The following is a 15,934-nucleotide window of genomic DNA, read 5'->3' as shown; positions in this document are numbered from 1 at the left end:
TTTCCAAGCGTCCCATGTCACGCACCGAAGAGGGCGCACGCCTCCACGCAGCAGAGTGGCGCAGTGGAAGCGTGCTGGGCCCATAACCCAGAGGTCCGTGGATCGAAACCACGCTCTGCTAAAATTATTCTTTTTCTTGGGTGCTTCGAGCTCGATCATTAAGCCTGGTGTGCGCTGATTCAGCGTCAACAGCAAACCCTGTACGTTCTGAAACGACGACGACGTCGTCGTGTGAAGAATACGAGAAACACTTGCTAAGACGCAGAGTTTCTTACGATTCTGCAGCAACTACATTTCTCGATCACAACTTAATGTCCTTTCGGGCCACACGTGCAACTTTCGCGATATAAAAATCGCACCTCCCCAGCGGGGAATCGAACCCCGGTCTCCCGCGTGACAGGCGGGGATACTAACCACTATACTACCGAGGAATACGCAATCGGTACTTATAATGCACGCACACTTATGTTTCTCAAGCAGGTGATACATCTCAAATCTAGCGTCCCGATGCTTTCAGAGTCAGCTGCTACGAAGTAAAAGTATGCCCCAGGTGAGGCTCGAACTCACAACCCCGGCATTGCTCACGGCTACTGCCTTATAAGTACCGTGCGCTAACCAATTGCGCCACTGGGGCTACAGCAGGGTGCTTTCCGTTAGCGGTATTCGCTTTGCTGCCATCCCGTTGTGGCTACAGACCCGTCATACGACCGTCACCTGCGGCCATACTGCGACTTTAGCACCTGGCTACGGATCCTTCATACGATTCTTGTTTCATATGCTACACTTGCAAGCATATCAACCGCTTGTCATCACCGAAAAATTGCAGAAAAACGCGCGCCTTGCCTTCTGCTACCTGTCCAACAGCGAGGGCAGATGTGTGGCAAGCTCTAAGCTATGCAGGCGCACCGTGGCCGAGCAGCTGGAGGAGAGATGCCTTCCTTGGCAGCTCCCTGCAGAGTGCGGAAGACCAGAATGGCCGCGCCGCCGTTGTCAGTGGACGACACGCAGTTGCAGAGCCACGGAGAACACGTTGCTCTGCGACGTGTACCCGCCTCATATTACGAAACGCCAGCTGTGGCCCTGTGGCGCAACGGATAACGCGTCTGACTACGGATCAGAAGATTCCAGGTTCGAATCCTAGCAGGGTCGGCATTTTGTTAGTTGCGGGCGCGTAGCTAGGCAGTGCATTCGAATGTTGCCACCCGCGTGGAGTGCAATGTCAATCCTGAGCATCTCGCAGCTGCATCTCGAGACGATCGTGGTAAATATCGCTTCTTGCAAGCGTCAGCGTAGCGTCTGTCGAGCAAAGTCGAGACAAGTCAAGCTGAGAGATGTTGCACAGTTTATTAAACGGTACGCGACGCAGACAACGCTTTTCCAAGCGTCCCATGTCACGCACCGAAGAGGGCGCACGCCTCCACGCAGCAGAGTGGCGCAGTGGAAGCGTGCTGGGCCCATAACCCAGAGGTCCGTGGATCGAAACCACGCTCTGCTAAAATTATTCTTTTTCTTGGGTGCTTCGAGCTCGATCATTACGCCTGGTGTGCGCTGATTCAGCGTCAACAGCAAACCCTGTACGTTCTGAAACGACGACGACGTCGTCGTGTGAAGAATACGAGAAACACTTGCTAAGACGCAGAGTTTCTTACGATTCTGCAGCAACTACATTTCTCGATCACAACGTTAATGTCCTTTCGGGACACACGTGCAACTTTCGCGATATAAAAATCGCACCTCCCCGGCGGGGAATCGAACCCCGGTCTCCCGCGTGACAGGCGGGGATACTAACCACTATACTACCGAGGAATACGCAATCGGTACTTATAATGCACGCACACTTATGTTTCTCAAGCAGGTGATACATCTCAAATCTAGCGTCCCGATGCTTTCAGAGTCAGCTGCTACGAAGTAAAAGTATGCCCCAGGTGAGGCTCGAACTCACAACCCCGGCATTGCTCACGGCTACTGCCTTATAAGTACCGTGCGCTAACCAATTGCGCCACTGGGGCTACAGCAGGGTGCTTTCAGTTAGCGGTATTCGCTTTGCTGCCATCCTGTTGTGGCTACAGACCCGTCATACGACCGTCACCTGCGGCCATACTGCGACTTTAGCACCTGGCTACGGATCCTTCATACGATTCTTGTTTCATATGCTACACTTGCAAGCATATCAACCGCTTGTCATCACCGAAAAATTGCAGAAAAACGCGCGCCTTGCCTTCTGCTACCTGTCCAACAGCGAGGGCAGATGTGTGGCAAGCTCTAAGCTATGCAGGCGCACCGTGGCCGAGCAGCTGGAGGAGAGATGCCTTCCTTGGCAGCTCCCTGCAGAGTGCGGAAGACCAGAATGGCCGCGCCGCCGTTGTCAGTGGACGACACGCAGTTGCAGAGCCACGGAGAACACGTTGCTCTGCGACGTGTACCCGCCTCATATTACGAAACGCCAGCTGTGGCCCTGTGGCGCAACGGATAACGCGTCTGACTACGGATCAGAAGATTCCAGGTTCGAATCCTAGCAGGGTCGGCATTTTGTTAGTTGCGGGCGCGTAGCTAGGCAGTGCATTCGAATGTTGCCACCTGCGTGGAGTGCAATGTCAATCCTGAGCATCTCGCAGCTGCATCTCGAGACGATCGTGGTAAATATCGCTTCTTGCAAGCGTCAGCGTAGCGTCTGTCGAGCAAAGTCGAGACAAGTCAAGCTGAGAGATGTTGCACAGTTTATTAAACGGTACGCGACGCAGACAACGCTTTTCCAAGCGTCCCATGTCACGCACCGAAGAGGGCGCACGCCTCCACGCAGCAGAGTGGCGCAGTGGAAGCGTGCTGGGCCCATAACCCAGAGGTCCGTGGATCGAAACCACGCTCTGCTAAAATTATTCTTTTTCTTGGGTGCTTCGAGCTCGATCATTAAGCCTGGTGTGCGCTGATTCAGCGTCAACAGCAAACCCTGTACGTTCTGAAACGACGACGACGTCGTCGTGTGAAGAATACGAGAAACACTTGCTAAGACGCAGAGTTTCTTACGATTCTGCAGCAACTACATTTCTCGATCACAACGTTAATGTCCTTTCGGGCCACACGTGCAACTTTCGCGATATAAAAATCGCACCTCCCCGGCGGGGAATCGAACCCCGGTCTCCCGCGTGACAGGCGGGGATACTAACCACTATACTACCGAGGAATACGCAATCGGTACTTATAATGCACGCACACTTATGTTTCTCAAGCAGGTGATACATCTCAAATCTAGCGTCCCGATGCTTTCAGAGTCAGCTGCTACGAAGTAAAAGTATGCCCCAGGTGAGGCTCGAACTCACAACCCCGGCATTGCTCACGGCTACTGCCTTATAAGTACCGTGCGCTAACCAATTGCGCCACTGGGGCTACAGCAGGGTGCTTTCAGTTAGCGGTATTCGCTTTGCTGCCATCCTGTTGTGGCTACAGACCCGTCATACGACCGTCACCTGCGGCCATACTGCGACTTTAGCACCTGGCTACGGATCCTTCATACGATTCTTGTTTCATATGCTACACTTGCAAGCATATCAACCGCTTGTCATCACCGAAAAATTGCAGAAAAACGCGCGCCTTGCCTTCTGCTACCTGTCCAACAGCGAGGGCAGATGTGTGGCAAGCTCTAAGCTATGCAGGCGCACCGTGGCCGAGCAGCTGGAGGAGAGATGCCTTCCTTGGCAGCTCCCTGCAGAGTGCGGAAGACCAGAATGGCCGCGCCGCCGTTGTCAGTGGACGACACGCAGTTGCAGAGCCACGGAGAACACGTTGCTCTGCGACGTGTACCCGCCTCATATTACGAAACGCCAGCTGTGGCCCTGTGGCGCAACGGATAACGCGTCTGACTACGGATCAGAAGATTCCAGGTTCGAATCCTAGCAGGGTCGGCATTTTGTTAGTTGCGGGCGCGTAGCTAGGCAGTGCATTCGAATGTTGCCACCTGCGTGGAGTGCAATGTCAATCCTGAGCATCTCGCAGCTGCATCTCGAGACGATCGTGGTAAATATCGCTTCTTGCAAGCGTCAGCGTAGCGTCTGTCGAGCAAAGTCGAGACAAGTCAAGCTGAGAGATGTTGCACAGTTTATTAAACGGTACGCGACGCAGACAACGCTTTTCCAAGCGTCCCATGTCACGCACCGAAGAGGGCGCACGCCTCCACGCAGCAGAGTGGCGCAGTGGAAGCGTGCTGGGCCCATAACCCAGAGGTCCGTGGATCGAAACCACGCTCTGCTAAAATTATTCTTTTTCTTGGGTGCTTCGAGCTCGATCATTAAGCCTGGTGTGCGCTGATTCAGCGTCAACAGCAAACCCTGTACGTTCTGAAACGACGACGACGTCGTCGTGTGAAGAATACGAGAAACACTTGCTAAGACGCAGAGTTTCTTACGATTCTGCAGCAACTACATTTCTCGATCACAACGTTAATGTCCTTTCGGGCCACACGTGCAACTTTCGCGATATAAAAATCGCACCTCCCCGGCGGGGAATCGAACCCCGGTCTCCCGCGTGACAGGCGGGGATACTAACCACTATACTACCGAGGAATACGCAATCGGTACTTATAATGCACGCACACTTATGTTTCTCAAGCAGGTGATACATCTCAAATCTAGCGTCCCGATGCTTTCAGAGTCAGCTGCTACGAAGTAAAAGTATGCCCCAGGTGAGGCTCGAACTCACAACCCCGGCATTGCTCACGGCTACTGCCTTATAAGTACCGTGCGCTAACCAATTGCGCCACTGGGGCTACAGCAGGGTGCTTTCAGTTAGCGGTATTCGCTTTGCTGCCATCCTGTTGTGGCTACAGACCCGTCATACGACCGTCACCTGCGGCCATACTGCGACTTTAGCACCTGGCTACGGATCCTTCATACGATTCTTGTTTCATATGCTACACTTGCAAGCATATCAACCGCTTGTCATCACCGAAAAATTGCAGAAAAACGCGCGCCTTGCCTTCTGCTACCTGTCCAACAGCGAGGGCAGATGTGTGGCAAGCTCTAAGCTATGCAGGCGCACCGTGGCCGAGCAGCTGGAGGAGAGATGCCTTCCTTGGCAGCTCCCTGCAGAGTGCGGAAGACCAGAATGGCCGCGCCGCCGTTGTCAGTGGACGACACGCAGTTGCAGAGCCACGGAGAACACGTTGCTCTGCGACGTGTACCCGCCTCATATTACGAAACGCCAGCTGTGGCCCTGTGGCGCAACGGATAACGCGTCTGACTACGGATCAGAAGATTCCAGGTTCGAATCCTGGCAGGGTCGGCATTTTGTTAGTTGCGGGCGCGTAGCTAGGCAGTGCATTCAAATGTTGCCACCTGCGTGGAGTGCAATGTCAATCCTGAGCATCTCGCAGCTGCATCTCGAGACGATCGTGGTAAATATCGCTTCTTGCAAGCGTCAGCGTAGCGTCTGTCGAGCAAAGTCGAGACAAGTCAAGCTGAGAGATGTTGCACAGTTTATTAAACGGTACGCGACGCAGACAACGCTTTTCCAAGCGTCCCATGTCACGCACCGAAGAGGGCGCACGCCTCCACGCAGCAGAGTGGCGCAGTGGAAGCGTGCTGGGCCCATAACCCAGAGGTCCGTGGATCGAAACCACGCTCTGCTAAAATTATTCTTTTTCTTGGGTGCTTCGAGCTCGATCATTAAGCCTGGTGTGCGCTGATTCAGCGTCAACAGCAAACCCTGTACGTTCTGAAACGACGACGACGTCGTCGTGTGAAGAATACGAGAAACACTTGCTAAGACGCAGAGTTTCTTACGATTCTGCAGCAACTACATTTCTCGATCACAACGTTAATGTCCTTTCGGGCCACACGTGCAACTTTCGCGATATAAAAATCGCACATCCCCGGCGGGGAATCGAACCCCGGTCTCCCGCGTGACAGGCGGGGATACTAACCACTATACTACCGAGGAATACGCAATCGGTACTTATAATGCACGCACACTTATGTTTCTCAAGCAGGTGATACATCTCAAATCTAGCGTCCCGATGCTTTCAGAGTCAGCTGCTACGAAGTAAAAGTATGCCCCAGGTGAGGCTCGAACTCACAACCCCGGCATTGCTCACGGCTACTGCCTTATAAGTACCGTGCGCTAACCAATTGCGCCACTGGGGCTACAGCAGGGTGCTTTCAGTTAGCGGTATTCGCTTTGCTGCCATCCTGTTGTGGCTACAGACCCGTCATACGACCGTCACCTGCGGCCATACTGCGACTTTAGCACCTGGCTACGGATCCTTCATACGATTCTTGTTTCATATGCTACACTTGCAAGCATATCAACCGCTTGTCATCACCGAAAAATTGCAGAAAAACGCGCGCCTTGCCTTCTGCTACCTGTCCAACAGCGAGGGCAGATGTGTGGCAAGCTCTAAGCTATGCAGGCGCACCGTGGCCGAGCAGCTGGTGGAGAGATGCCTTCCTTGGCAGCTCCCTGCAGAGTGCGGAAGACCAGAATGGCCGCGCCGCCGTTGTCAGTGGACGACACGCAGTTGCAGAGCCACGGAGAACACGTTGCTCTGCGACGTGTACCCGCCTCATATTACGAAACGCCAGCTGTGGCCCTGTGGCGCAACGGATAACGCGTCTGACTACGGATCAGAAGATTCCAGGTTCGAATCCTGGCAGGGTCGGCATTTTGTTAGTTGCGGGGGCGTAGCTAGGCAGTGCATTCGAATGTTGCCACCTGCGTGGAGTGCAATGTCAATCCTGAGCATCTCGCAGCTGCATCTCGAGACGATCGTGGTAAATATCGCTTCTTGCAAGCGTCAGCGTAGCGTCAGTCGAGCAAAGTCGAGACAAGTCAAGCTGAGAGGTGTTGCACAGTTTATTAAACGGTACGCGACGCAGACAACGCTTTTCCAAGCGTCCCATGTCACGCACCGAAGAGGGCGCACGCCTCCACGCAGCAGAGTGGCGCAGTGGAAGCGTGCTGGGCCCATAACCCAGAGGTCCGTGGATCGAAACCACGCTCTGCTAAAATTATTCTTTTTCTTGGGTGCTTCGAGCTCGATCATTAAGCCTGGTGTGCGCTGATTCAGCGTCAACAGCAAACCCTGTACGTTCTGAAACGACGACGACGTCGTCGTGTGAAGAATACGAGAAACACTTGCTAAGACGCAGAGTTTCTTACGATTCTGCAGCAACTACATTTCTCGATCACAACGTTAATGTCCTTTCGGGCCACACGTGCAACTTTCGCGATATAAAAATCGCACCTCCCCGGCGGGGAATCGAACCCCGGTCTCCCGCGTGACAGGCGGGGATACTAACCACTATACTACCGAGGAATACGCAATCGGTACTTATAATGCACGCACACTTATGTTTCTCAAGCAGGTGATACATCTCAAATCTAGCGTCCCGATGCTTTCAGAGTCAGCTGCTACGAAGTAAAAGTATGCCCCAGGTGAGGCTCGAACTCACAACCCCGGCATTGCTCACGGCTACTGCCTTATAAGTACCGTGCGCTAACCAATTGCGCCACTGGGGCTACAGCAGGGTGCTTTCAGTTAGCGGTATTCGCTTTGCTGCCATCCTGTTGTGGCTACAGACCCGTCATACGACCGTCACCTGCGGCCATACTGCGACTTTAGCACCTGGCTACGGATCCTTCATACGATTCTTGTTTCATATGCTACACTTGCAAGCATATCAACCGCTTGTCATCACCGAAAAATTGCAGAAAAACGCGCGCCTTGCCTTCTGCTACCTGTCCAACAGCGAGGGCAGATGTGTGGCAAGCTCTAAGCTATGCAGGCGCACCGTGGCCGAGCAGCTGGAGGAGAGATGCCTTCCTTGGCAGCTCCCTGCAGAGTGCGGAAGACCAGAATGGCCGCGCCGCCGTTGTCAGTGGACGACACGCAGTTGCAGAGCCACGGAGAACACGTTGCTCTGCGACGTGTACCCGCCTCATATTACGAAACGCCAGCTGTGGCCCTGTGGCGCAACGGATAACGCGTCTGACTACGGATCAGAAGATTCCAGGTTCGAATCCTGGCAGGGTCGGCATTTTGTTAGTTGCGGGCGCGTAGCTAGGCAGTGCATTCGAATGTTGCCACCTGCGTGGAGTGCAATGTCAATCCTGAGCATCTCGCAGCTGCATCTCGAGACGATCGTGGTAAATATCGCTTCTTGCAAGCGTCAGCGTAGCGACAGTCGAGCAAAGTCGAGACAAGTCAAGCTGAGAGATGTTGCACAGTTTATTAAACGGTACGCGACGCAGACAACGCTTTTCCAAGCGTCCCATGTCACGCACCGAAGAGGGCGCACGCCTCCACGCAGCAGAGTGGCGCAGTGGAAGCGTGCTGGGCCCATAACCCAGAGGTCCGTGGATCGAAACCACGCTCTGCTAAAATTATTCTTTTTCTTGGGTGCTTCGAGCTCGATCATTAAGCCTGGTGTGCGCTGATTCAGCGTCAACAGCAAACCCTGTACGTTCTGAAACGACGACGACGTCGTCGTGTGAAGAATACGAGAAACACTTGCTAAGACGCAGAGTTTCTTACGATTCTGCAGCAACTACATTTCTCGATCACAACGTTAATGTCCTTTCGGGCCACACGTGCAACTTTCGCGATATAAAAATCGCACCTCCCCGGCGGGGAATCGAACCCCGGTCTCCCGCGTGACAGACGGGGATACTAACCACTATACTACCGAGGAATACGCAATCGGTACTTATAATGCACGCACACTTATGTTTCTCAAGCAGGTGATACATCTCAAATCTAGCGTCCCGATGCTTTCAGAGTCAGCTGCTACGAAGTAAAAGTATGCCCCAGGTGAGGCTCGAACTCACAACCCCGGCATTGCTCACGGCTACTGCCTTATAAGTACCGTGCGCTAACCAATTGCGCCACTGGGGCTACAGCAGGGTGCTTTCAGTTAGCGGTATTCGCTTTGCTGCCATCCTGTTGTGGCTACAGACCCGTCATACGACCGTCACCTGCGGCCATACTGCGACTTTAGCACCTGGCTACGGATCCTTCATACGATTCTTGTTTCATATGCTACACTTGCAAGCATATCAACCGCTTGTCATCACCGAAAAATTGCAGAAAAACGCGCGCCTTGCCTTCTGCTACCTGTCCAACAGCGAGGGCAGATGTGTGGCAAGCTCTAAGCTATGCAGGCGCACCGTGGCCGAGCAGCTGGAGGAGAGATGCCTTCCTTGGCAGCTCCCTGCAGAGTGCGGAAGACCAGAATGGCCGCGCCGCCGTTGTCAGTGGACGACACGCAGTTGCAGAGCCACGGAGAACACGTTGCTCTGCGACGTGTACTCGCCTCATATTACGAAACGCCAGCTGTGGCCCTGTGGCGCAACGGATAACGCGTCTGACTACGGATCAGGAGATTCCAGGTTCGAATCCTGGCAGGGTCGGCATTTTGTTAGTTGCGGGCGCGTAGCTAGGCAGTGCATTCGAATGTTGGCACCTGCGTGGAGTGCAATGTCAATCCTGAGCATCTCGCAGCTGCATCTCGAGACGATCGTGGTAAATATCGCTTCTTGCAAGCGTCAGCCGAGCAAAGTCGAGACAAGTCAAGCTGAGAGATGTTGCACAGTTTATTAAACGGTACGCGACGCAGACAACGCTTTTCCAAGCGTCCCATGTCACGCACCGAAGAGGGCGCACGCCTCCACGCAGCAGAGTGGCGCAGTGGAAGCGTGCTGGGCCCATAACCCAGAGGTCCGTGGATCGAAACCACGCTCTGCTAAAATTATTCTTTTTCTTGGGTGCTTCGAGCTCGATCATTAAGCCTGGTGTGCGCTGATTCAGCGTCAACAGCAAACCCTGTACGTTCTGAAACGACGACGACGTCGTCGTGTGAAGAATACGAGAAACACTTGCTAAGACGCAGAGTTTCTTACGATTCTGCAGCAACTACATTTCTCGATCACAACGTTAATGTCCTTTCGGGCCACACGTGCAACTTTCGCGATATAAAAATCGCACCTCCCCGGCGGGGAATCGAACCCCGGTCTCCCGCGTGACAGGCGGGGATACTAACCACTATACTACCGAGGAATACGCAATCGGTACTTATAATGCACGCACACTTATGTTTCTCAAGCAGGTGATACATCTCAAATCTAGCGTCCCGATGCTTTCAGAGTCAGCTGCTACGAAGTAAAAGTATGCCCCAGGTGAGGCTCGAACTCACAACCCCGGCATTGCTCACGGCTACTGCCTTATAAGTACCGTGCGCTAACCAATTGCGCCACTGGGGCTACAGCAGGGTGCTTTCCGTTAGCGGTATTCGCTTTGCTGCCATCCTGTTGTGGCTACAGACCCGTCATACGACCGTCACCTGCGGCCATACTGCGACTTTAGCACCTGGCTACGGATCCTTCATACGATTCTTGTTTCATATGCTACACTTGCAAGCATATCAACCGCTTGTCATCACCGAAAAATTGCAGAAAAACGCGCGCCCTGCCTTCTGCTACCTGTCCAACAGCGAGGGCAGATGTGTGGCAAGCTCTAAGCTATGCAGGCGCACCGTGGCCGAGCAGCTGGAGGAGAGATGCCTTCCTTGGCAGCTCCCTGCAGAGTGCGGAAGACCAGAATGGCCGCGCCGCCGTTGTCAGTGGACGACACGCAGTTGCAGAGCCACGGAGAACACGTTGCTCTGCGACGTGTACCCGCCTCATATTACGAAACGCCAGCTGTGGCCCTGTGGCGCAACGGATAACGCGTCTGACTACGGATCAGAAGATTCCAGGTTCGAATCCTGGCAGGGTCGGCATTTTGTTAGTTGCGGGCGCGTAGCTAGGCAGTGCATTCGAATGTTGCCACCTGCGTGGAGTGCAATGTCAATCCTGAGCATCTCGCAGCTGCATCTCGAGACGATCGTGGTAAATATCGCTTCTTGCAAGCGTCAGCGTAGCGTCAGTCGAGCAAAGTCGAGACAAGTCAAGCTGAGAGATGTTGCACAGTTTATTAAACGGTACGCGACGCAGACAACGCTTTTCCAAGCGTCCCATGTCACGCACCGAAGAGGGCGCACGCCTCCACGCAGCAGAGTGGCGCAGTGGAAGCGTGCTGGGCCCATAACCCAGAGGTCCGTGGATCGAAACCACGCTCTGCTAAAATTATTCTTTTTCTTGGGTGCTTCGAGCTCGATCATTAAGCCTGGTGTGCGCTGATTCAGCGTCAACAGCAAACCCTGTACGTTCTGAAACGACGACGACGTCGTCGTGTGAAGAATACGAGAAACACTTGCTAAGACGCAGAGTTTCTTACGATTCTGCAGCAACTACATTTCTCGATCACAACGTTAATGTCCTTTCGGGCCACACGTGCAACTTTCGCGATATAAAAATCGCACCTCCCCGGCGGGGAATCGAACCCCGGTCTCCCGCGTGACAGGCGGGGATACTAACCACTATACTACCGAGGAATACGCAATCGGTACTTATAATGCACGCACACTTATGTTTCTCAAGCAGGTGATACATCTCAAATCTAGCGTCCCGATGCTTTCAGAGTCAGCTGCTACGAAGTAAAAGTATGCCCCAGGTGAGGCTCGAACTCACAACCCCGGCATTGCTCACGGCTACTGCCTTATAAGTACCGTGCGCTAACCAATTGCGCCACTGGGGCTACAGCAGGGTGCTTTCCGTTAGCGGTATTCGCTTTGCTGCCATCCCGTTGTGGCTACAGACCCGTCATACGACCGTCACCTGCGGCCATACTGCGACTTTAGCACCTGGCTACGGATCCTTCATACGATTCTTGTTTCATATGCTACACTTGCAAGCATATCAACCGCTTGTCATCACCGAAAAATTGCAGAAAAACGCGCGCCTTGCCTTCTGCTACCTGTCCAACAGCGAGGGCAGATGTGTGGCAAGCTCTAAGCTATGCAGGCGCACCGTGGCCGAGCAGCTGGAGGAGAAATGCCTTCCTTGGCAGCTCCCTGCAGAGTGCGGAAGACCAGAATGGCCGCGCCGCCGTTGTCAGTGGACGACACGCAGTTGCAGAGCCACGGAGAACACGTTGCTCTGCGACGTGTACCCGCCTCATATTACGAAACGCCAGCTGTGGCCCTGTGGCGCAACGGATAACGCGTCTGACTACGGATCAGAAGATTCCAGGTTCGAATCCTGGCAGGGTCGGCATTTTGTTAGTTGCGGGCGCGTAGCTAGGCAGTGCATTCGAATGTTGCCACCTGCGTGGAGTGCAATGTCAATCCTGAGCATCTCGCAGCTGCATCTCGAGACGATCGTGGTAAATATCGCTTCTTGCAAGCGTCAGCGTAGCGTCTGTCGAGCAAAGTCGAGACAAGTCAAGCTGAGAGATGTTGCACAGTTTATTAAACGGTACGCGACGCAGACAACGCTTTTCCAAGCATCGCATGTCACGCACCGAAGAGGGCGCACGCCTCCACGCAGCAGAGTGGCGCAGTGGAAGCGTGCTGGGCCCATAACCCAGAAGTCCGTGGATCGAAACCACGCTCTGCTAAAATTATTCTTCTTCTTGGGTGCTTCGAGCTCGATCATTAAGCCTGGTGTGCGCTGATTCAGCGTCAACAGCAAACCCTGTACGTTCTGAAACGACGACGACGTCGTCGTGTGAAGAATACGAGAAACACTTGCTAAGACGCAGAGTTTCTTACGATTCTGCAGCAACTACATTTCTCGATCACAACGTTAATGTCCTTTCGGGCCACACGTGCAACTTTCGCGATATAAAAATCGCACCTCCCCGGCGGGGAATCGAACCCCGGTCTCCCGCGTGACAGGCGGGGATACTAACCACTATACTACCGAGGAATACGCAATCGGTACTTATAATGCACGCACACTTATGTTTCTCAAGCAGGTGATACATCTCAAATCTAGCGTCCCGATGCTTTCAGAGTCAGCTGCTACGAAGTAAAAGTATGCCCCAGGTGAGGCTCGAACTCACAACCCCGGCATTGCTCACGGCTACTGCCTTATAAGTACCGTGCGCAAACCAATTGCGCCACTGGGGCTACAGCAGGGTGCTTTCAGTTAGCGGTATTCGCTTTGCTGCCATCCCGTTGTGGCTACAGACCCGTCATACGACCGTCACCTGCGGCCATACTGCGACTTTAGCACCTGGCTACGGATCCTTCATACGATTCTTGTTTCATATGCTACACTTGCAAGCATATCAACCGCTTGTCATCACCGAAAAATTGCAGAAAAACGCGCGCCTTGCCTTCTGCTACCTGTCCAACAGCGAGGGCAGATGTGTGGCAAGCTCTAAGCTATGCAGGCGCACCGTGGCCGAGCAGCTGGAGGAGAGATGCCTTCCTTGGCAGCTCCCTGCAGAGTGCGGAAGACCAGAATGGCCGCGCCGCCGTTGTCAGTGGACGACACGCAGTTGCAGAGCCACGGAGAACACGTTGCTCTGCGACGTGTACCCGCCTCATATTACGAAACGCCAGCTGTGGCCCTGTGGCGCAACGGACAACGCGTCTGACTACGGATCAGAAGATTCCAGGTTCGAATCCTGGCAGGGTCGGCATTTTGTTAGTTGCGGGCGCGTAGCTAGGCAGTGCATTCGAATGTTGCCACCTGCGTGGAGTGCAATGTCAATCCTGAGCATCTCGCAGCTGCATCTCGAGACGATCGTGGTAAATATCGCTTCTTGCAAGCGTCAGCGTAGCGTCTGTCGAGCAAAGTCGAGACAAGTCAAGCTGAGAGATGTTGCACAGTTTATTAAACGGTACGCGACGCAGACAACGCTTTTCCAAGCATCGCATGTCACGCACCGAAGAGGGCGCACGCCTCCACGCAGCAGAGTGGCGCAGTGGAAGCGTGCTGGGCCCATAACCCAGAGGTCCGTGGATCGAAACCACGCTCTGCTAAAATTATTCTTCTTCTTGGGTGCTTCGAGCTCGATCATTAAGCCTGGTGTGCGCTGATTCAGCGTCAACAGCAAACCCTGTACGTTCTGAAACGACGACGACGTCGTCGTGTGAAGAATACGAGAAACACTTGCTAAGACGCAGAGTTTCTTACGATTCTGCAGCAACTACATTTCTCGATCACAACGTTAATGTCCTTTCGGGCCACACGTGCAACTTTCGCGATATAAAAATCGCACCTCCCCGGCGGGGAATCGAACCCCGGTCTCCCGCGTGACAGGCGGGGATACTAACCACTATACTACCGAGGAATACGCAATCGGTACTTATAATGCACGCACACTTATGTTTCTCAAGCAGGTGATACATCTCAAATCTAGCGTCCCGATGCTTTCAGAGTCAGCTGCTACGAAGTAAAAGTATGCCCCAGGTGAGGCTCGAACTCACAACCCCGGCATTGCTCACGGCTACTGCCTTATAAGTACCGTGCGCAAACCAATTGCGCCACTGGGGCTACAGCAGGGTGCTTTCAGTTAGCGGTATTCGCTTTGCTGCCATCCCGTTGTGGCTACAGACCCGTCATACGACCGTCACCTGCGGCCATACTGCGACTTTAGCACCTGGCTACGGATCCTTCATACGATTCTTGTTTCATATGCTACACTTGCAAGCATATCAACCGCTTGTCATCACCGAAAAATTGCAGAAAAACGCGCGCCTTGCCTTCTGCTACCTGTCCAACAGCGAGGGCAGATGTGTGGCAAGCTCTAAGCTATGCAGGCGCACCGTGGCCGAGCAGCTGGAGGAGAGATGCCTTCCTTGGCAGCTCCCTGCAGAGTGCGGAAGACCAGAATGGCCGCGCCGCCGTTGTCAGTGGACGACACGCAGTTGCAGAGCCACGGAGAACACGTTGCTCTGCGACGTGTACCCGCCTCATATTACGAAACGCCAGCTGTGGCCCTGTGGCGCAACGGACAACGCGTCTGACTACGGATCAGAAGATTCCAGGTTCGAATCCTGGCAGGGTCGGCATTTTGTTAGTTGCGGGCGCGTAGCTAGGCAGTGCATTCAAATGTTGCCACCTGCGTGGAGTGCAATGTCAATCCTGAGCATCTCGCAGCTGCATCTCGAGACGATCGTGGTAAATATCGCTTCTTGCAAGCGTCAGCGTAGCGTCTGTCGAGCAAAGTCGAGACAAGTCAAGCTGAGAGATGTTGCACAGTTTATTAAACGGTACGCGACGCAGACAACGCTTTTCCAAGCGTCCCATGTCACGCACCGAAGAGGGCGCACGCCTCCACGCAGCAGAGTGGCGCAGTGGAAGCGTGCTGGGCCCATAACCCAGAGGTCCGTGGATCGAAACCACGCTCTGCTAAAATTATTCTTTTTCTTGGGTGCTTCGAGCTCGATCATTAAGCCTGGTGTGCGCTGATTCAGCGTCAACAGCAAACCCTGTACGTTCTGAAACGACGACGACGTCGTCGTGTGAAGAATACGAGAAACACTTGCTAAGACGCAGAGTTTCTTACGATTCTGCAGCAACTACATTTCTCGATCACAACGTTAATGTCCTTTCGGGCCACACGTGCAACTTTCGCGATATAAAAATCGCACCTCCCCGGCGGGGAATCGAACCCCGGTCTCCCGCGTGACAGGCGGGGATACTAACCACTATACTACCGAGGAATACGCAATCGGTACTTATAATGCACGCACACTTATGTTTCTCAAGCAGGTGATACATCTCAAATCTAGCGTCCCGATGCTTTCAGAGTCAGCTGCTACGAAGTAAAAGTATGCCCCAGGTGAGGCTCGAACTCACAACCCCGGCATTACTCACGGCTACTGCCTTATAAGTACCGTGCGCTAACCAATTGCGCCACTGGGGCTACAGCAGGGTGCTTTCAGTTAGCGGTATTCGCTTTGCTGCCATCCCGTTGTGGCTACAGACCCGTCATACGACCGTCACCTGCGGCCATACTGCGACTTTAGCACCTGGCTACGGATCCTTCATACGATTCTTGTTTCATATGCTACACTTGCAAGCATATCAACCGCTTGTCATCACCGAAAAA

At 53.6% G+C, this 15,934-nt stretch overlaps 46 non-coding genes across 46 annotated transcripts; 22 read left to right on the top strand and 24 right to left on the bottom strand.

The window, feature by feature from the left end:
• Nucleotides 1–49: 49 nt before the first annotated feature.
• On the top strand, nt 50–121 carry Trnam-cau (transfer RNA methionine (anticodon CAU)). The gene has a single exon. It is a non-coding gene; the product is annotated as a tRNA-Met (tRNA).
• Nucleotides 122–359: 238 nt separating this feature from the next.
• Trnad-guc (transfer RNA aspartic acid (anticodon GUC)) lies at nt 360–431 on the bottom strand. The gene has a single exon. It is a non-coding gene; the product is annotated as a tRNA-Asp (tRNA).
• A 111-nt stretch (nt 432–542) lies between these two features.
• On the bottom strand, nt 543–634 carry Trnai-uau (transfer RNA isoleucine (anticodon UAU)). Its single transcript is given in 2 exon segments — nt 543–578; nt 597–634. It is a non-coding gene; the product is annotated as a tRNA-Ile (tRNA).
• A 442-nt stretch (nt 635–1,076) lies between these two features.
• Nucleotides 1,077–1,149, top strand: Trnar-acg (transfer RNA arginine (anticodon ACG)). The gene has a single exon. It is a non-coding gene; the product is annotated as a tRNA-Arg (tRNA).
• A 274-nt stretch (nt 1,150–1,423) lies between these two features.
• On the top strand, nt 1,424–1,495 carry Trnam-cau (transfer RNA methionine (anticodon CAU)). The gene has a single exon. It is a non-coding gene; the product is annotated as a tRNA-Met (tRNA).
• Nucleotides 1,496–1,734: 239 nt separating this feature from the next.
• On the bottom strand, nt 1,735–1,806 carry Trnad-guc (transfer RNA aspartic acid (anticodon GUC)). Its single transcript has one exon. It is a non-coding gene; the product is annotated as a tRNA-Asp (tRNA).
• Nucleotides 1,807–1,917: 111 nt separating this feature from the next.
• Trnai-uau (transfer RNA isoleucine (anticodon UAU)) lies at nt 1,918–2,009 on the bottom strand. The gene is given in 2 exon segments: nt 1,918–1,953; nt 1,972–2,009. It is a non-coding gene; the product is annotated as a tRNA-Ile (tRNA).
• A 442-nt stretch (nt 2,010–2,451) lies between these two features.
• On the top strand, nt 2,452–2,524 carry Trnar-acg (transfer RNA arginine (anticodon ACG)). The gene has a single exon. It is a non-coding gene; the product is annotated as a tRNA-Arg (tRNA).
• A 274-nt stretch (nt 2,525–2,798) lies between these two features.
• Nucleotides 2,799–2,870, top strand: Trnam-cau (transfer RNA methionine (anticodon CAU)). The gene has a single exon. It is a non-coding gene; the product is annotated as a tRNA-Met (tRNA).
• Nucleotides 2,871–3,109: 239 nt separating this feature from the next.
• Nucleotides 3,110–3,181, bottom strand: Trnad-guc (transfer RNA aspartic acid (anticodon GUC)). The gene has a single exon. It is a non-coding gene; the product is annotated as a tRNA-Asp (tRNA).
• A 111-nt stretch (nt 3,182–3,292) lies between these two features.
• Trnai-uau (transfer RNA isoleucine (anticodon UAU)) lies at nt 3,293–3,384 on the bottom strand. Its single transcript is given in 2 exon segments — nt 3,293–3,328; nt 3,347–3,384. It is a non-coding gene; the product is annotated as a tRNA-Ile (tRNA).
• Nucleotides 3,385–3,826: 442 nt separating this feature from the next.
• Nucleotides 3,827–3,899, top strand: Trnar-acg (transfer RNA arginine (anticodon ACG)). The gene has a single exon. It is a non-coding gene; the product is annotated as a tRNA-Arg (tRNA).
• Nucleotides 3,900–4,173: 274 nt separating this feature from the next.
• Nucleotides 4,174–4,245, top strand: Trnam-cau (transfer RNA methionine (anticodon CAU)). Its single transcript has one exon. It is a non-coding gene; the product is annotated as a tRNA-Met (tRNA).
• A 239-nt stretch (nt 4,246–4,484) lies between these two features.
• Trnad-guc (transfer RNA aspartic acid (anticodon GUC)) lies at nt 4,485–4,556 on the bottom strand. Its single transcript has one exon. It is a non-coding gene; the product is annotated as a tRNA-Asp (tRNA).
• Nucleotides 4,557–4,667: 111 nt separating this feature from the next.
• Nucleotides 4,668–4,759, bottom strand: Trnai-uau (transfer RNA isoleucine (anticodon UAU)). The gene is given in 2 exon segments: nt 4,668–4,703; nt 4,722–4,759. It is a non-coding gene; the product is annotated as a tRNA-Ile (tRNA).
• A 442-nt stretch (nt 4,760–5,201) lies between these two features.
• Trnar-acg (transfer RNA arginine (anticodon ACG)) lies at nt 5,202–5,274 on the top strand. Its single transcript has one exon. It is a non-coding gene; the product is annotated as a tRNA-Arg (tRNA).
• Nucleotides 5,275–5,548: 274 nt separating this feature from the next.
• On the top strand, nt 5,549–5,620 carry Trnam-cau (transfer RNA methionine (anticodon CAU)). Its single transcript has one exon. It is a non-coding gene; the product is annotated as a tRNA-Met (tRNA).
• Nucleotides 5,621–5,859: 239 nt separating this feature from the next.
• Trnad-guc (transfer RNA aspartic acid (anticodon GUC)) lies at nt 5,860–5,931 on the bottom strand. Its single transcript has one exon. It is a non-coding gene; the product is annotated as a tRNA-Asp (tRNA).
• Nucleotides 5,932–6,042: 111 nt separating this feature from the next.
• Nucleotides 6,043–6,134, bottom strand: Trnai-uau (transfer RNA isoleucine (anticodon UAU)). Its single transcript is given in 2 exon segments — nt 6,043–6,078; nt 6,097–6,134. It is a non-coding gene; the product is annotated as a tRNA-Ile (tRNA).
• A 442-nt stretch (nt 6,135–6,576) lies between these two features.
• Nucleotides 6,577–6,649, top strand: Trnar-acg (transfer RNA arginine (anticodon ACG)). Its single transcript has one exon. It is a non-coding gene; the product is annotated as a tRNA-Arg (tRNA).
• Nucleotides 6,650–6,923: 274 nt separating this feature from the next.
• On the top strand, nt 6,924–6,995 carry Trnam-cau (transfer RNA methionine (anticodon CAU)). Its single transcript has one exon. It is a non-coding gene; the product is annotated as a tRNA-Met (tRNA).
• A 239-nt stretch (nt 6,996–7,234) lies between these two features.
• On the bottom strand, nt 7,235–7,306 carry Trnad-guc (transfer RNA aspartic acid (anticodon GUC)). The gene has a single exon. It is a non-coding gene; the product is annotated as a tRNA-Asp (tRNA).
• Nucleotides 7,307–7,417: 111 nt separating this feature from the next.
• Nucleotides 7,418–7,509, bottom strand: Trnai-uau (transfer RNA isoleucine (anticodon UAU)). Its single transcript is given in 2 exon segments — nt 7,418–7,453; nt 7,472–7,509. It is a non-coding gene; the product is annotated as a tRNA-Ile (tRNA).
• Nucleotides 7,510–7,951: 442 nt separating this feature from the next.
• Nucleotides 7,952–8,024, top strand: Trnar-acg (transfer RNA arginine (anticodon ACG)). The gene has a single exon. It is a non-coding gene; the product is annotated as a tRNA-Arg (tRNA).
• Nucleotides 8,025–8,298: 274 nt separating this feature from the next.
• On the top strand, nt 8,299–8,370 carry Trnam-cau (transfer RNA methionine (anticodon CAU)). The gene has a single exon. It is a non-coding gene; the product is annotated as a tRNA-Met (tRNA).
• A 239-nt stretch (nt 8,371–8,609) lies between these two features.
• On the bottom strand, nt 8,610–8,681 carry Trnad-guc (transfer RNA aspartic acid (anticodon GUC)). Its single transcript has one exon. It is a non-coding gene; the product is annotated as a tRNA-Asp (tRNA).
• A 111-nt stretch (nt 8,682–8,792) lies between these two features.
• Trnai-uau (transfer RNA isoleucine (anticodon UAU)) lies at nt 8,793–8,884 on the bottom strand. The gene is given in 2 exon segments: nt 8,793–8,828; nt 8,847–8,884. It is a non-coding gene; the product is annotated as a tRNA-Ile (tRNA).
• A 442-nt stretch (nt 8,885–9,326) lies between these two features.
• Nucleotides 9,327–9,399, top strand: Trnar-acg (transfer RNA arginine (anticodon ACG)). Its single transcript has one exon. It is a non-coding gene; the product is annotated as a tRNA-Arg (tRNA).
• Nucleotides 9,400–9,662: 263 nt separating this feature from the next.
• Nucleotides 9,663–9,734, top strand: Trnam-cau (transfer RNA methionine (anticodon CAU)). The gene has a single exon. It is a non-coding gene; the product is annotated as a tRNA-Met (tRNA).
• A 239-nt stretch (nt 9,735–9,973) lies between these two features.
• On the bottom strand, nt 9,974–10,045 carry Trnad-guc (transfer RNA aspartic acid (anticodon GUC)). The gene has a single exon. It is a non-coding gene; the product is annotated as a tRNA-Asp (tRNA).
• Nucleotides 10,046–10,156: 111 nt separating this feature from the next.
• On the bottom strand, nt 10,157–10,248 carry Trnai-uau (transfer RNA isoleucine (anticodon UAU)). Its single transcript is given in 2 exon segments — nt 10,157–10,192; nt 10,211–10,248. It is a non-coding gene; the product is annotated as a tRNA-Ile (tRNA).
• Nucleotides 10,249–10,690: 442 nt separating this feature from the next.
• Trnar-acg (transfer RNA arginine (anticodon ACG)) lies at nt 10,691–10,763 on the top strand. The gene has a single exon. It is a non-coding gene; the product is annotated as a tRNA-Arg (tRNA).
• A 274-nt stretch (nt 10,764–11,037) lies between these two features.
• Nucleotides 11,038–11,109, top strand: Trnam-cau (transfer RNA methionine (anticodon CAU)). The gene has a single exon. It is a non-coding gene; the product is annotated as a tRNA-Met (tRNA).
• A 239-nt stretch (nt 11,110–11,348) lies between these two features.
• On the bottom strand, nt 11,349–11,420 carry Trnad-guc (transfer RNA aspartic acid (anticodon GUC)). The gene has a single exon. It is a non-coding gene; the product is annotated as a tRNA-Asp (tRNA).
• Nucleotides 11,421–11,531: 111 nt separating this feature from the next.
• Nucleotides 11,532–11,623, bottom strand: Trnai-uau (transfer RNA isoleucine (anticodon UAU)). The gene is given in 2 exon segments: nt 11,532–11,567; nt 11,586–11,623. It is a non-coding gene; the product is annotated as a tRNA-Ile (tRNA).
• A 442-nt stretch (nt 11,624–12,065) lies between these two features.
• Nucleotides 12,066–12,138, top strand: Trnar-acg (transfer RNA arginine (anticodon ACG)). The gene has a single exon. It is a non-coding gene; the product is annotated as a tRNA-Arg (tRNA).
• Nucleotides 12,139–12,723: 585 nt separating this feature from the next.
• On the bottom strand, nt 12,724–12,795 carry Trnad-guc (transfer RNA aspartic acid (anticodon GUC)). Its single transcript has one exon. It is a non-coding gene; the product is annotated as a tRNA-Asp (tRNA).
• A 111-nt stretch (nt 12,796–12,906) lies between these two features.
• Trnai-uau (transfer RNA isoleucine (anticodon UAU)) lies at nt 12,907–12,998 on the bottom strand. The gene is given in 2 exon segments: nt 12,907–12,942; nt 12,961–12,998. It is a non-coding gene; the product is annotated as a tRNA-Ile (tRNA).
• A 442-nt stretch (nt 12,999–13,440) lies between these two features.
• Nucleotides 13,441–13,513, top strand: Trnar-acg (transfer RNA arginine (anticodon ACG)). Its single transcript has one exon. It is a non-coding gene; the product is annotated as a tRNA-Arg (tRNA).
• Nucleotides 13,514–13,787: 274 nt separating this feature from the next.
• Nucleotides 13,788–13,859, top strand: Trnam-cau (transfer RNA methionine (anticodon CAU)). The gene has a single exon. It is a non-coding gene; the product is annotated as a tRNA-Met (tRNA).
• Nucleotides 13,860–14,098: 239 nt separating this feature from the next.
• On the bottom strand, nt 14,099–14,170 carry Trnad-guc (transfer RNA aspartic acid (anticodon GUC)). Its single transcript has one exon. It is a non-coding gene; the product is annotated as a tRNA-Asp (tRNA).
• A 111-nt stretch (nt 14,171–14,281) lies between these two features.
• Trnai-uau (transfer RNA isoleucine (anticodon UAU)) lies at nt 14,282–14,373 on the bottom strand. Its single transcript is given in 2 exon segments — nt 14,282–14,317; nt 14,336–14,373. It is a non-coding gene; the product is annotated as a tRNA-Ile (tRNA).
• Nucleotides 14,374–14,815: 442 nt separating this feature from the next.
• Nucleotides 14,816–14,888, top strand: Trnar-acg (transfer RNA arginine (anticodon ACG)). Its single transcript has one exon. It is a non-coding gene; the product is annotated as a tRNA-Arg (tRNA).
• Nucleotides 14,889–15,162: 274 nt separating this feature from the next.
• Trnam-cau (transfer RNA methionine (anticodon CAU)) lies at nt 15,163–15,234 on the top strand. Its single transcript has one exon. It is a non-coding gene; the product is annotated as a tRNA-Met (tRNA).
• A 239-nt stretch (nt 15,235–15,473) lies between these two features.
• Nucleotides 15,474–15,545, bottom strand: Trnad-guc (transfer RNA aspartic acid (anticodon GUC)). The gene has a single exon. It is a non-coding gene; the product is annotated as a tRNA-Asp (tRNA).
• A 111-nt stretch (nt 15,546–15,656) lies between these two features.
• Nucleotides 15,657–15,748, bottom strand: Trnai-uau (transfer RNA isoleucine (anticodon UAU)). The gene is given in 2 exon segments: nt 15,657–15,692; nt 15,711–15,748. It is a non-coding gene; the product is annotated as a tRNA-Ile (tRNA).
• Between the last annotated feature and the right edge of the window lie 186 nt (nt 15,749–15,934).

This window comes from Schistocerca cancellata, chromosome 9 (genome assembly GCF_023864275.1).
Source record: "Schistocerca cancellata isolate TAMUIC-IGC-003103 chromosome 9, iqSchCanc2.1, whole genome shotgun sequence".
Lineage (NCBI taxonomy): Eukaryota > Metazoa > Arthropoda > Insecta > Orthoptera > Acrididae > Schistocerca > Schistocerca cancellata.
Note: the sequence above shows the minus strand (reverse complement) of the source record. Positions and strands in the feature narration are given on the sequence as shown.